Source organism: Phocoena sinus, chromosome 3 (assembly GCF_008692025.1).
Source record: "Phocoena sinus isolate mPhoSin1 chromosome 3, mPhoSin1.pri, whole genome shotgun sequence".
In the NCBI taxonomy this organism is placed as follows: Eukaryota; Metazoa; Chordata; class Mammalia; order Artiodactyla; family Phocoenidae; genus Phocoena; species Phocoena sinus.
In genome coordinates, this window is record NC_045765.1 from 134,040,258 (window position 1) to 134,057,297 (window position 17,040).

Consider the following 17,040-nt stretch of genomic DNA (forward strand, 5'->3'; position numbering starts at 1 on the left):
ATTATTACTGCAGTGAACATGGGAGTGCATATCTCTTCAAGATTCTGATTTCAGTTCTTCTGGATATTACCCAGAAGCAGGATTGCTGGATCATATGATAATTCTATAATTAGTTTTATGAAGAACTTCCATACAGGTTTTCGTAGCACTGTGCCATTTACATTTCTACCATTTAAAAAAATGACTGAAATTAATGAATATTTAGCAAAGTCACAGGATATAAGCTCAATATACAAAATTTAATTGTATTTCTGTATCTACCAAAGAACAATTAGAAAATGAAATTGAAAATTAACAACAGTTTTAAGACCCATTAAAAATAATTAGGAATTAGTATAAAAATATATATGCAAATATCAACACTTGAAAGTAGAAAGTATTGCTAAGAGAAATAAAGAAGATCTAAATAATTTGAGGGATATATTATGATGAGTTGGAAAAACTCAAAATTGTTAAAATGTACACTTTCCACAATTTGATATGTAGAACAAAATCAATCTCAACCAGAATTTGATTATAAAAATAAAAATGTTTTTATTACATTCTCATTTTTTGAAGGGTATTTTCTCAAGCTATAGAATTTTTTAAACATCTTTATTGGAGTATAATTGCTTTACAATGGTATATTAGTTTCTGCTGTATAACAAAGTGAATCAGCTATATGTATACATATATCACCATATCCCCTCCCTCTTGCATCTCCCTCCCACCCTCCCTATCCCACGCCTCTAGGTGGTCACAAAGCACTGAGCTGATCTCCTTGTGCTATGTGGCTGCTTCCCACTAGCTATCTATTTTACATTTGGTAGTGTATATATGTCAATGCTACTCTTTCACTTCGTCCCAGCCTACCCTTCCCTGTTCCTGTGTCAAGCCCACTCTCTACCTCTGTGTCTTTATGCCTGTCCTGCCCCTAGGTTCATCAGGACCTTTTTTTTTTTTTTAGATTCCATATATATGTGTTAACATACGGTATTTGTTTTTCTCTTTCTGACTTACTTCACTCTGTAAGACAGACTCTACGTCCATCCACCTCACTGCAAATAACTCAGTTTCGTTTCTTTTTATGGCTGAATAATATTCTATTGTATATGTGAGCCACATCTTCTTTATCCATTCATCTGTCGATGGACACTTAGGTTGCGTCCATGTCCTGGCTATTGTGAATAAAGCTGCAATGAATATTGTGGTACATATCTCTTTTTGAATTATGGTTTTCTCAGGGTATATACCCAGTAGTGGGATTTCTGGGTCATATGGTAGTTCTATTTTTAGTTTTTAAGGAACCTCAGTACTGTTCTCCATAGTGCCTGTATCAATTTACATTCCCACCAACAGTGCAAGAGGGTTCCCTTTTCTCACCCCCTCTCCAGCATTTATTGTTTGTAGATTTTTTGATGATGGCCATTCTGACGTGTGTGAGATGATACTTCATTGTGGTTTTGATTTGCGTTTCTCTAATGATTAGTGATGTTGAGCATCCTTTCATGTGTTTGTTGGCAATCTGTATATCTTCTTTGGAGAAATGTCTATTTAGGTCTTCTGCCTATATTTGGATTGGATTGTTTGTTTTTTTGATACTGAGCTGCATGAGCTGCTTGTATATTTTAGAGATTAATCCTTTGTCAGTTGCTTCGTTTGCAAATATTTTCTCCCATTCTGAAGGTTGTCTTTTCATCTTGTTTATGGTCTCCTTTGCTGTGCAAAAGCTTTGAAGTTTCATTAGGTGCCATTTGTTTATTTTTGTTTTTCTTTCCATTTCTCTAGGAGGTGGGTCGAAAAGGATCTTGCTGTGATTTATGTCAGAGTGTTCTGCCTATGTTTTCCTTTAAGAGTTTTATAGTGTCTGGCCTTAAATTTAGGTCTTTAATCCATTTTGAGTTTATTTTTGTGTATGGTGTTAGGGAGTGTTCCAGTTTCAGTCTTTTACATGTAGCTGTCCATTTTCCCAGAACCACTTATTGAAGAGGCTGTCTTTTTTCCATTGTATATCCTTGCCTCCTTTGTCAAAGATAAGGTGACCATATGTGCATGGGTTTATCTCTGGGCTTTCTATCCTGTTCCATTGATTTATACTTCTGTTTTAGTGCCAGTACCATATTGTCTTGATTACTGTAGCTTTGTAGTATAGTCTGAAGTCAGGGAGCCTGATTCCTCCAGCTCCATTTTTCTTTCTCAAGATTGCTTAGGCTATTTGGGGTCTCTTGTGTTTCTGTACAAACTGTAAAATTTTGTGTTGTAGTTCTGTGAAAAATGCCATTGGTAGCTTGATAGGGATTGCACTGAATCTGTAGATTGTCAAGCTATCGAAATTTTTTAATGTGACTTTTTTAGCATTGGTTTTCAGCAGTTTTAATAAGAATTGCCCAAGTATAGTTTTCTTTGTACTTAACCTTTTTGAGGTTTGCTGAGGGCTTGAATCTCTAAGTAAATTTTTCATCAAATTTGGGAAAATTTTGGCCATTACTTATTGGAACACTGTTTTCTTCATTTCTTCACTTTTTTCTCCTGAAGCTTTTTAAAAACATGTATTTTAATCATTTGTTTTTGTACCTGAATTACCTGTTCATTTTTCCTCGATTTCTTTTCTTTTTTAGATTGCATTATTTCTGTTGATCTTTTGTAGAGTTCAGAGACTCTTTAATATGCCTCTCCAATCACCTGTCAAGCACTTTCAGTGAATTTATTTCATCCCTTTTGTAATAGTTTTCAGTTTTAAAGTTTCCTTTCGACTCTTGTTTTATGGTTTGCATTTCTCTGCTGGTATTCCCTACCTGTTCCCTCACTAATTCTCTGACTATATTTCCCTTATTTTTTTAAACATATTTATAATAGCTTTTTAAAAAAGTTTCCTCTAAATCCAACATTTGGACCACTTTTAAATTACTCTGGAATATTTTTTCTTGACTCTAGGTCACATTTTTCTATTTCTTTGCATATAGTTATTGATTTGCCTTGTATTTAGTAGATGATATAGAGATTCTAGTTCTATTTTCTTCCTCTGAAGGATTTTGATTTTTGTTCCTGTGGTTATTTCTAATAACTGGCTGATCATCTTGATCTTGTTTTATGAGCAGTTCTGCAGAAATCTGAATTTTCTCAAACCCCTCTTATTCAGAGGAACTCGACCTTCCAAATCTGTCTTCCCAGAAGATCTTGCCAGGATTCAAATTTAGACTCTGTTAGAGAAGGAGTAGAATAGGCTTTACTTTAGGGCATGGCCCTCACTGTTAATTCATAGACTTTCTGATTTCTATGCTGGTGCCCAGATTTTTCAGTTTGCTAGGATATTAAAAATGTCTCCACTTTGCATGTGCCTGACCTGTCTTGTCCCCAGCACTATTTAATCTATATTGCCTCTGTGCTATTCTGTTACAAGCCTACCACAGCCACTCTTTGCTATGTCTTATGTAGTGTTGCCTGCCCTTAGCCAAGGATTCACAGAAAAGCCTCGTACAATTTCCTCATGTCTCTGTCTGCATAGATCTCTGCCATCTAGAGGTCTGTCCGGTGCTTCAGCTACTCCTAACTTTGTAGGGCTCTGTGTGGACCCTAGGTTTTTGTGCTTATGGTCAAGAAATTGTTCCCTGGTGAGGTCTGGGTGATCATAGGATCAAATCATAAGTTTCTCTTCCTTTGAGAAATATAGTTTTGTTCTGTTGTTGCAATATCTGGAAACAAATATTGTTTAAATATCTGATGAAACTGTTTCATCAGTTATAGTCTTTATTTGGAGAAAGCTAGTCTAGTACTAGCTACTGTTATAGCCAAAAAAAAAAAAAAGTCTGTATTTATGGTTTGAGCATTTTTTCACTTGTCAATATATAATGAACATTTTTCCATGCCAAGATGATTTTTTTAATTTGCACAGTATTCCATTACAAAAGTGAATTAGTTTATATAATATATCCTCTATGTTTGAGGTTTCGATTAAATCTAATAGTTTTTAGTGTCTTCTATGTGCCATGCATCGGACCAAGAGTTTTACAGAGCAAGCTCATTTGATTCTTGCAACAAACCTGTGAAGTAGGGTCACAAAATTGAATTTTCCAAATGAGGAAAAAGGCATAGAAAATTAAAATAATTTACTCAAAATCACCAAATTAGTAAAATGAAGCTGAGATTTAAGTCTAATTATAATATACAATTTGACTCTCATGTGTTTAACTCAATATCAAAAATCTCTCTGATGTATAAAATAATGGTATTACATTTAATTAAAAATTTATTAATACAGAAATTTAAATTTTTTATAGTTTAACTAGTCATAAGTGTTTCAAACTCTGTGACTCGCTGGTTTATATCTTTTGCTCCATTTGTCCTGAGGTACTCATGTTTTATTTGTTTCTAAGAACTCTGTGTATAAAATGCTATCTACCAATCAATTCTTATACACTACCTATGTTTTTTTCAAAAAGAGTTGATCATATTTTAAAATTATATAAATGTTTACCTGTATGTTTTTAGGGTATTTTTGGTTTTTTTTTCTTTAAGTTTTTTGTTTTTTTAATAAATTTATTTGTTTTGGGCTGCGTTGGGTCTTCATTGCTGTGCACGGGCTTTCTCTAGTTGGAGTGAGCGGGGGTTACTCTTCCTTGCGGTGCACAGGCTTCTCATCACGGTGCCTTCTCTTGTTGTGGAGCACAGGCTCTAGGTCCATGGGCTCAGTAGTTGTGACTCTCGGGCTCTTGAACACAGGCACAGTAGTTGTGGTGCACAGGCTTAGTTGCTCTGAGCATGTGGGATCTTCCCAGACCAGGGCTTGAACCCCTGTCCCCTGCATTGGCAGGTGGATTCTTAACCACTGTGCCACCAGGGAAGCCCCTATTTCCTTTCATTTTAACCATTATTTTTTTCTTTCAACAAATCAGTAACTAAAAAGATATCATTGATTTAAAATTAGAATAATTTTATTTATAAAACATTTAAATATTTGTATGTATGTGTCTGAGCTTTCTATTTTTTTTGTTGTTGTTGTTGTTCTGGTTGATTATATTGTCACTACTTTAATGTACAGAAGTACATTTCTTTAACCATTTTATTTTAATTAAGATATCCTTTTATGAGGGTTGTCATGAGTGGCTCTGAGGAAGGCCAGTTTTGGGGGCGTCTTGAACTAGCTGAGGGGGCACCTTGGGAACGATGGTGGAAGGAGATTCTCGCAGCACCAGCCTGCTGGCTGCAGAGATTGCAAGTCTGGAAGAGTAGCTGCAAAGATGGGGAGAAGTTATGCTGATGGCAGATGAAGTCCTCCAATGGGGAAGAGCCTGGTTTCCACCTGCCATCATGGGTATGGTTTTTTTGGTGTTTCTGACTATCTACTATCTAGATCCATCCATTCTGTCAGTTGTTTCCTGTTTTGTTATGTTTCTGTGCTTGGCTGACTACCTTGTTCCCATTCTAGCACCTAGAATTTTTGGCTCCAATAAATGGACCACTGAGTAACAGCAGTGAGTCCTTGAAATTTGCAGCAATCTAGTAAAAACTCGACGCAGAGCTGTGGGCTGGTAGAAACACCTCCTTATGCTAAAGAAAGAAAAGCCTAAACTGTACTTCATGACCATGATCATTTCTCTTGCTGTGGTTGTTTGGGTGGGACAGCAAGTCCACAACCTCCTTCTCTCCTACCTGTTAGTGACTTTCTTACTCTTGCTTCCTGGACTAAACCAACATGGAATCATTTCAAAATACATTGGAATGGCCAAAAGAGAGATAAACAAGCTTCTCAAATAAAAAGAAAAGAAAAATGAATAATGCATCTGCTTTATTCAGTGTGATTAATGGTGTATACATTGTCCTTGGGGACAGTGTCTGTTATGCTATCTGGATACAAAAACGTTACAGATGTAGCTCTTTGCTGTCCCTCATTCTGCCCTTAGTAGAAATTCCAACTTGCCAAGTAAGGCTTTATGCCCAGTGTCTTCATTGTTGTGTTCTCATCAGCTGGCCTTATATGGACAACTCATTCATCATTACCACTTGTTTTGGTTTTTCTCACCCAGGGTTAATTGAACTCTTACTTTTAAAATAATATAGTGGTGAACTTCATCCTTTAGTACAGTTAACAGTGGCTTGGGATAACTGTTCAAGTTGATCTTTGCTTTAGCTGGGTACAAGATCATGGTCTGTGACTACAGGAAGCTGGTTCTACTGTCTGCTTCCACAGTCTGCTTAAACAAGAGTCTGGTTTCGTGAATATAGAAACCAAGTTTACCACTTCTGATGAAGAGACCAATTAAGATTCATTCCTCATTCTGTTTTGATACTGTGGGAGAAGAATCCTTGGGGAATAAAATGAACCTAATTCCATGGCCTAGTATGTGTTGGCTTCTCCCTTGTGCAGAATTTAGCAACTTGTTGGAAACATTGATCCTTCCTCCCAAATGGGGAATCTGACAGGCTTAGAACTCTTGTTCCCTTGCACTTAAAGTTAGTACATCCTTAAAGGCTTTTTAGTAGCAGGCTTACACAAGATGGTATTTAGGATTTTTAGCATACTTTTAATTTCAGACTTTCAGCTAACTGAAACTAAAGTACATAATAGGTTAAGAGTCATGTCTATGATCTTCATTCCAAGACCAGCCAATAAAGAACAAAACTCATCCTGTGTTTAGTCAAGATTCATTTCAGTAGAAAATCCTACTAGTTTTTTAAGACCAGAATAAGCCTTTAAAGGTAAGCCTCAAGTTTCTCATTTTATGGTAACACTGGCTGCTTTTGGTCCCCATAGATGGAGTAGTTGAAATCTATAGGAATGAACTTCTGAGGGCTGGAAATGTGACATATTTGGGAACAATTTTTAAACTGATTAACTAGCTGCAATATAGTTTTGTGAATTCATTGCACTGATGCTATAAAACCTGGATCTTGTGGTATATCTGTTCCTAAAGAAAAGTTGTTTTCTCCCCTTCAGTATTGCTGTAACAGTGGCACCATGTAGCATGTTTGACTTTTCTTTTTTAATATTTCGTATACAAGCTACCATAATTTACATGTGTTTCCTCATTGTAAATAAGCTTGTCTTCCTATCTGGATTTTTGTGTTTATGTGTGTTCTACCAATTAAGTACTTTTGCGATTTTAATCCTGTGCTATTTCTTCTACTTTTTTTGTGTAAAAGGGGAAAAATAAAAAAACTGGAATCTAAAAAAAAAAAGATATTCTTTTATCTACCTTATAGATTTTGTTATATTGTCTTCTTATTAGTTATTCTATGTATTTTGTATTTAAAGAAAACCCTCTAAAAGCTTTCTTTCTTTTTTTTTGGCGTCACTATGCGGCTTGTGAGATCTCAGTTCACCGATCAGGGATTGAACCTGGGCCACAGCAGTGAAAGCCCAGAATCCTAACCACTAACTAGGTTAGCAGGGAACTCCTGAAGCTTTCCTTTTTAATTTATGTAACTTGGCACTTTTGTTTATGTCTTTTTACTAATTCTTAATCTTATGTTACAGATACCCATACAAGTACCATAAATTTTGCTATTTGATTGTCCTTGTAGCTTATATTACATACTCAATTTCCATAAATATACAATAAATGTTAGTAGAAAGACTATAATTCCTGCTTGAAGAACACATTATTTAAGTTATATACCTGAAATATCAGCATGTGAATTAAATAAATAAGTCCTGGGAATGTAATGCACAACATGGTGACTATAGTTAATAATACTGTATTGTGTATTTGAAAGTTGCCAAGAGGAGACCTTCAAGATGGCGAAAGGTCACCTTCCTCCCCACAAATACATCAGAAATACATCTACATGTGGAACAACTGCTACAGAACACCTACTGAATGCTGGCAGAAGACCTCTGACCCCCCAAAAGGCAAGAAACTCCCCACGTACCTGGGTAGGGCAAAAGATAAAAGAAAAAACAGAAGAATAGGGATGGGACCTGCACCAGTGGGAGGGAGCTGTGAAGGAGGAAAGGTTTCCACACACTAGGAAGCCCCTTCGTGGGCAGAGACTGTGGGTGGCAGAGGCGGGAACCTTCAGAGCCACGGAGGAGAGCACAGCAACAGGGGTGCGGAGGGCAAAGCGGAGAGATTCCTGCACAGATGATCGGTGTCGACCAGCACTCACCAGCCCAAGACACTTGTCTGCTCAATGGCCGGGGCGGGCGGGGGCTGGGAGCTGAGGCTTGGGCGTCGGTCGGATCCCAGGGAGAGGACTGGGGTTGGCGGAGTGAACACAGCCTGAAGGGGGCTAGTGCACCACAGCTAGCCGGGAGGGAGTCCTGGAAAAGGTCTGGAGCTGCCTAAGAGGCAAGAGACCATTGTTTCAGGGTGCATGAGGAGCAGGGGATTCAGAGCACCACCTAAACGAGCTACAGAGATGGGTGCGAGCTGTGGCTACCAGCGCGGACACCAGAGATGGGCATGAGACGCTAAGGCTGCTGCTGCCACCACGAAGAAGTCTGTGTACAAGCACAGGTCACTCTCCACACCTCCCCTCCTGGGAGCCTCTGCAGCCCACCACTGCCAGGGCCCCATGATCCAGGGACAACTTCCCCAGGAGAACACGTGGCACGCCTCAGGCTGGTGCAAAGTCATGCTGGCCTCTGCTGCCGAAGGCTCACCTTGCATCTGTACCCCTCCCTTACCCCGGCCTGAGTGAGCCAGAGCCCCCGAATCAGCTGCTCCTTTAACCCCGACTTGTCTGAGCAAAGAACAAATGCCCTTAGGCGACCTACATGCAGACACAGGGCCAAATCCAAAGCTGAACCCCAGGAAATGTACGCACAAAGAAGAGAAAGGGAAATCTCTCACAGCAGCCTCAGCAGAGGATTAAATCTACACAATCAACTTGATGTACTGCGCATCTGTGGAATACCTGAATAGACAACAAATCATTCCAAAATTGCGGCAGTGGACTTCGGGAGCAATGATTGATATATATATATATATATATATATATATATATATATATATATATACTGTCCTTTTTCTCTTTTTGTGACTGTGTATTTGTATGCTTCTTTGTGTGATTTTGTCTATATAGCTTTGCTTTTACCATTTGTCCTAGGGTTCTGTCTGTCCGTTTTGTTGTTGTTTTTTTTTTTTTTTTAGTATAGTTTTTAGCACTTGTTATCATAAGTGGATTTGTTTTCTGGTTTGGTTGCTCTCTTCTTTCTTATTTTTTTATTATTGCTCTTTAATTTTTTATTTTTTTGCAGTACGCGGGCCTCTCACTTTTGTGGCCTTTCCCGTTGCGGAGCAGAGGCTCCGGACGTGCAGGCTCAGTGGCCGTGGCTCGTGGGCCTAGCCGCTCCATGGCATGTGGGATCTTCCCGGACTGGGGCACGGACCCGTGTCCCCTGCATCAGCAGGCAGACTCTCAACCACTGCGCCACCAGGGAAGCCCTAATTTTTAGTAATTATTTTTTATTTTAATAACTTTACTTTATTTTATTTTTTCTTTCTTTCTTTTGTTCTCCCTTTTCTTCTGAGCTGTGTGGCTGACAGGGTCTTGGTGCTCCGGCCAGGTGTCAGGCCTGTGACTCTGAGGTGGGAGAGCCAAGTTCAGGACATTAGTCTGCCAAAGACCTCCCGGCTCCACGTAATATCAAATGGTGAAAGCTTTCCCAGAAATCTCCATCTCAATGCTAAGACCCACCTCCACTCAACGAACAGCAAGCTACAGTGCTGGACACCCTATGACAAACAACTAGCAAGAGAGGAACACAAACTCACCCATTAGCAGAGAGGATGCCTAAATTCATAATAAGGTCACAGACACCCAAAAACACACCACCGGACGCAGTCCTGACCACCAGAAAGACAAGATCCAGCCTCATCCACCAGAACACAGGCACTAGTCCCCTCCACCAGGAAGCCTACACAACCCACTGAACCAATCTTAGCCATTGGGGGCAGGCAACAAAAACAATGGGGAACTATGAACCTGCAGCCTGTGAAAAGGAGACCCTAAATACAGTAAGTTAAGCAAAATGAGAAGACAGAGAAACACACAGCAGATGAAGGAGCATGGTAAAAACCCATCAGACCAAACAAAGAGGAAATAGGCAATCTATCTGAGAAAGAATTCAGAGTAATGATAGTAAAGATGATACCAAATCTTGGAAATATAATGGAGAAAATACAAGAAATGTATAACAAGGACCTAGAAGAACTAAAGAGCAAACAAACAATGATGAACAACACAATAAATTACATTAAAAATTCTCTAGAAGGAATCAATAACAGAATAACTGAGACAGAACGGATAAGTGACCTGGAAGATAAAATAGTGGAAATAACTACTGCAGAACAGAATAAAGGAAAAGAATGAAAAGAATTGAGGACAGTCTCTGAGACCTCTGGGACATTAAACACACCAACATTCGAATTATAGGGGTCCCAGAAGAAGAAGAGAAAAAGAAAGGGACTGAGAAAATATTTGAAGAGATTATAGTTGAAAACTTCCCTAATATGGGAAAGGAAATAGTTAATCAAGTCCAGGAAGCACAGAGAGTCCCATACAGGATAAATCCAAAGAGAAACACACCAAGACACATAGTAATCAAACTATCAAAAATTAAATACAAAGAAAAAATATTAAAAGTAGCAAGGGAAAAATAACATACAAGGGAATCCCCATAAGGTTAACAGCAGATCTTTCAGCAGAAACTCTGCAAGCCAGAAGGGAGTGGCAGGACATATTTAAAGTGATAAAATAGCAAAATCTACAACCAAGATTACTCTACCCAGCAAGGATCTCATTCAGATTTGACGGAGAAATTAAAACCTTTACAAACAAGCAAATCTAAGAGAATTCAGCACCACCAAACCAGTTTACAACAAATGCTAAAGGACTTGCTCTAGGCAGGAAACACAAGAGAAGGAATAGACCTACAATAACAAACCCAAAACAATTAAAAAAATGGTAATAGGAACATACATGTCGATAATTATCTTAAATGTAAATGGATTAATTGCTCCAACCAAAAGACATAGACTGGCTGAATGGATACAAAAAGAAGACCCATATATATGCTGTCTACAAGAGACCGACTTCAACCTAGGGACACATACAGACTGAAAGTGAGGGGAAGGAAAAAGATATCCCATGCAAATGGAAATCAAAGGAAAGCTGGAGTAGCAATTCTCATATCAGACAAAATAGACTTTATAACAAAGACTATTACAAGAGACAAAGAAAGACACTACATAATGATCAAGGGATCAATCCAAGAAGATATAATAATTGTAAATATTTATGCACCCAACATAGGAGCACCTCAATACATAAGGCAAATGCTAACAGCCATAAAAGGGGAAATTGACAGTAACACAATCATAGTAAGGGACTTTCACACCCCACTTTCACCAATGGACAGGTCATCCAAAATGAAAATAAATAAGGAAACACAAGCTTTAAATGATACATTAAACAAGATGGGCTTAATTGATATTTATAGGACATTCCATCCAAAAACATCAGAATACACTTTCTTCCAAAGTGCTCATGGAACATTCTCCAGGAAAGATCATACCTTGGGTCACAAATCAAGCCTTGGTAAATTTAAGAAAATTGAAATCGTATCCAGTATCTTTTCCAACCACAACGCTATGAGACTACATATCAAGTACATGAAAAAATCTGTAAAAAATACAAACACATGGAGTCTAAACAATATGCTACTAAATAATCAAGAGATCACTGAAGAAATCAAAGAGGAAATCAAAAAATACCTAGAAACAAATGACAATGAAATCATGATGACCCAAAACCTATGGGATGCAGCAAAAGCAGTTCTAAGAGGGAAGTTTATAGCAATACAATCCTACCTCAAGAAACAAGAAACATCTCAAATAAACAACCTAACCTTACACCTAAAGCAATTAGAGAAAGAAAAACAAAAAAAAACCCCAAAGTTAGCAGAAGGAAAGAAATCATAAGGATCATATCAGAAATAAATGAAAAAGAAATGAAGGAAATGACAGCAAAGATCAATAAAATTAAAGCTGGTTCTTTGAGAAGGTAAACAAAATTGATAAACCATTAGCCAGACTCATCAAGAAAAAAAGGAGACTCAAATGAACAGTTTTAAAAAGTGAAAAAGGAGAAGTAACAACTGACAGTGCAGAAATACAAAGGATCATGAGAGATGACTACAAGCAGCTATATGCCAATAAAATGGATGACCTGGAAGAAATGGACAAATTCTTAGAAAAGCACAACCTTCTGAGACTGAACCAGGAAGAAATAGAAAATATAAACAGACCAATCACAAGCACTGAAATTGAGTCTGTGATTAAAAATGTTGGAACTTGTTCCTTTTGAAAAAGTGTTTCTTTGGAAGTCAGATTTACTATTTCCAGAAAGAAAGTTTTTGTTAGAATATATTTAAGCATTCTAAAAAATATATGGTGCCCTTTAGATAACTAAAAGCTGTTTTAAAGTTGAAAAAAATTTAAATGTATGTTGAAACTATGGTAGCTCATGGCAGGCCCTCTGAAGGTCCAATGGTACAGTGAGAAATCAAACATAGAAGGACTTATAGATGATATAAAAAGTTACCTTACATGATAGTAGGAACACTCTTGAGTGCTGATGTTGTTCCTTCCCCAGCCCAGTGATACAAGGGGAAGGATTCTTTTGATTCTTTTTTTTACTGAAATATTATTGATTTACAATGTTGTGTTAGTTTCAGGTGTACAGAAAAGTGATTCAGTTATACATACATATATATATTTTTTTCAGATTCTTTTCCCTTATAGGTTATTACAAAATATTGGGTATAATTCCCTGTGCTATACAGTAGGTACTTGTTAGTTATCTATTTTATATATAGTAGTGTGTATATTTTAATCCCAAATTCCTAATTTATTCCAGCCCCCCTTCCCCTTTGGTAACCATAAGTTTGTTTTATATATCTGTGGCTCTATTTCTGTTTTATATATAAGTTCATTTGTATCTTTTTTTCAATCCCACATATAAGTGATATCATATGTTATTTGTCTGACTTACTTCACTTAATATGATAATCTCTAAGTCCATCCATGTTGCTGCAAATGGCATTATTGCATTCTTTTTTATGGCTGAGTGATATTCCATTGTATATATATAACACATCTTCTTTATCCATTCATCTGTTGATGGACACTTAGGTGGTTTCCATGTCTTGGCTATTGTAAATAGTGCTGCGATGAACACTGGGGTGCACGTATCTTTTCAAATTATGGTTTTCTCTGAATATATCTCCAGGAGTGGGATTGCAGGATCATATGGTAACTCTATTTTTAGTTTTTTAAGGAACCTCCATACTGTTCTCCATAGTGGTTGTACCAATTTACATTCCCACCAACAGTGTAGGAGGGTTCCCTTTTCTCCACATCCTCTCCAGCATTTATTATTTGTAGACTTTTTGAAGATGGTCATACTGACAGAATTAAGAATTAAGGTGATACCTCATTGTAGTTTTGATTTGCATTTCTCTGATAATTAGCTATGTTGAGAATCTTTTCATGTGCCTCTGGCCATCTGTATGTCTTCTTTGGATAAATGTCTATTTAGATCTTCTGCCCATTTTTTGATTGAGTTGCTTGTTTGTTTGATATTGAGCTATATGAGCTCTTTGTATATTTTGGAGATTAATTCCTTGTCAGTCACATCGTTTGCGAATATTTTCTCCCATTCTATATGTAGGTTGTCTTTTTGTTTTGTTTATGGTTCCCTTTGCTGTACAAAAGCTTTTAAGTTTAATTAGGTCCCATTTGTTTATTTTTGTTTTTATTTCCATTACTGTAGGAGATGGATCCAAAGTATATTGCTATAATTTATGTCAAAGAGTGATTCTTTTCTTTCTGACCTGGAGAGTTCTTTATTCCACGTGGGCTGCACTGACCACTTAATTTCAGGCTTTAGTAGATGAAGAACAAAGGAAGTATCAGGGGACCTCATCTGTGTCCTTATAGTTATGTCTGGTGTATATTATCTGCACTGCTTTATGATGATTTGATAAGGAAGCAACGGTGGAAAATCTTAACATTAAATGTTGTCAATCTTGACAATATTCAAAGTAGGATCTACCCATTATTGTCAGCCCTAAATCAGAGCATTTGAAAATGCAATTTAGAATTATATTTTTACTTTATATTTGAAAAGCTTATGAATTTGTGATTTATATACAAAACTGTGTAAAATGATTGCTTATTATTCATTTTATTTCTGCTACCAGGACATATAAGTTACTGTTATATTTTGAATCATCACCCTGTCACTTAAAATATAATAGAGAAACCATATGCAAATCATGTCCTACAGAGCTTACTGAAGTATTATTGTACGAGGTCTGTGACAAGTTTTATACATTTTTAGTAAAGACTTTTTTAAAGGGAAGATTTGAAATACAGTGGGTGTACTGAGGTTTAAACTAAATTTTTTTTCTCTACTATTTTTGAATTTTTTTTATCTTCACCAGGTAACTGAACATGAAAGGTGAGGCAGTTATGTAACCTGAGGTAGACATAATTTCCCCCACCAAGGTATCCATGTCCTAGTACTAATTCCCATAACTGATGAATATGCTACCTTAAATGTCAAAAGGATGTCACTAATTCAATTAAATTAAAGACCTTGAGATGGGGAGATTAGCCTGGATTATCTGGCCCAATATAATCAATTTAAGTCCTTTAAAGGGGAGAACTTTTCCCAGTTGTGGTCAGAGGAAGATGTGACTTGAAGAACTGTTAGAGAGATGCAACGTTGCTGGCTTTGTAGATGGAGGAAGGGGGCTATGAGCAAAGAAATGAGGGGAGCTTCTAGAATTTTGGAATGTCAAGGAAATGGATTCTCCTCCAGAATTTCTAGAAATAAAGTCAGCCCTGTAGACACTTTCATTTTAGTCTAGTGAGACTGATGTTGGATTTCTGACCTACAGAGCCAAAAAATAATAAATTTGTGTTTTTTAGGTCATTAAATTCATAATATTCCACCACAGCAGCAGTATAAAACTAGTACACCACTATTAATGGAAAGTGCACTAAATTTATTTAACAATTGTTCAACATATATTCCCAATTTTACCACTGTAAAATTAAAATATTTTAATACTATTATTTTAATTTCCTTAGAGCATGGGTCTTTCATCATAAACCTTCATTATTCTTCTTACTGGTTCCCATGACACTGACTATTTGCTATATAAATATGTTTGTACCCAAGGATGTACATATATGTGTTTACAGATTTTGCTTTTCAATTAGACTTCATTTAAAATGTAAAGGATCAGGGACACTTAAGAAAGCTGTTCTCAGAATATTTTGACTCTGTAGCCTACACAATATTGGGTAATGTAGAATTCTGTCATATACGGCTAACCAGTGTCTTTAAATATATTCCTCTTGTTTTTGTCCTTTCCCACGTTCCCAGTGCAGAACCTAGAAAAGGTTAATCTACAGATTCCCTTGAGGGTAGTGTGCAGACAACTGACTCAGGTTCTATTAATCAAGGCATCAATGGAAATCTTGGTTTTTAGAAACAAGCAATGTGTGGTGGGAGCCCTTTGTGGAGGAGTTCCCTTCACAGTGGTAGAGACTTTTGGTTATCATGGAATGGCAGATAGTAGAGCTTCTAGCATGCAGTCCTAAATGTTATGGAAGCTGAGTGAGGAAGGCAGTGATGTCCTTGCTAGAAAAGTCTCTGTAGTTGGCATTGGCATTGTTTTTGACTGCATACCTTCCTTTTCTGCTTCTCTGGACTTTCTGTTAGTACCCTTCAATAAATTTATTTTTTTTTGCCAAAATGCCAGAGTAGATTCTGATGCTTTTAACTGACAATTCTGATTAATTTAACCATGCAATTATTAAATACCTCCTGCAGGCAAAATAAGGGTCCCCAAGGGGACCAAATAGGAGAAATTATCTTCTGATTGTAATCAGAAATCTACTCTTCCAAACAGAAGGGGATGAAAGTATTTGTTAATTTATTAATTTTCTGTTAAATTGTTAAATTTTAATTTGTTAATTTTCTATGTAAAGATAAAAGAGATGTCATATAAAAAAGGATGCAGTTTGCTTCAGAAATTAATCAGGTGAAAATGCAGGGGCACTCAGAAGAAAGCATTGTTTTGGTTAATAAGCACTGTAGTTTAAATTTTGTCAGTCACATTTGTAGATATGACTCTCTGCAAAATGTAATAATAAACACTAGATATGAAGGGAATTTTGAGTACCTGATGAGTAATGACTGCAAATAATGGCTTGAAACATGCAACCACCATTTTAGTACAAACTACTACCTGGCATAGGATAAAATAGTTAAGTTAAAAAAAAATCTATAAGAATAAACTCTCTATGTATTAGCCCAAATGACACTTCTGCAGGAAAGCCTTCCCTGATTTCTCAAGTAGATCAGGAACCCTTGTTACATTTTTCTGAATTACTCAGTACCTATTATTCATATTGCTCAAGACTTCTAATTATTGTGAAGGCAAAGACAGTATCTGACTTGCTTACTGTTGTATCCTCAGCATCTACCATAGGATGTTACATAGAAAACATTCATTTAAACATTTTTGTCTGACTAATAGACTGATTGAGTAAGAAAGACAGCATGTCTACCGTGGCTTTATCACAAAGTATGTATATGAACTAGGGAAATTAAATTGATTTTCTGAGCTACTTTCCTCATCTATAAAATTAAGGGGATTTGAAAAATTGAACATATTAATTCTTGGTTTCATTTCATGTTAAATGTTTACATTTATTTATAAATTTTATATCTTATATGTAAATGTTTCATATATAAATTCATATATACCAATGGTATAAAAATATTTACCGAGAACTGAGATATTTTAGAACATGAGGTTATAATTTCCATTTTTTTCTAAATAAAAAGGTTATGTAAGTTTGTTATAAAAAATGTAAGAAATGGAAATATTCCTCATGCCCCATCCTTAATTTCTAGAGACAAATGTCATAAGTGATTGCATCTGTGATAATCTTTGTGAGCCATCTCTTTAAATAAAATAGACCAAAATGTTATAACAGAAATTGAGACAATTTTCTTTCCTAGTAATTTTGGATTTTT

The 17,040-nt window shown here is 36.5% G+C and overlaps 1 pseudogene; it reads left to right on the plus strand.

The window, feature by feature from the left end:
* Positions 1–5,142: 5,142 nt before the first annotated feature.
* LOC116752003 lies at positions 5,143–5,754 on the plus strand (annotated as a pseudogene).
* The last annotated feature ends 11,286 nt before the right edge of the window (positions 5,755–17,040 follow it).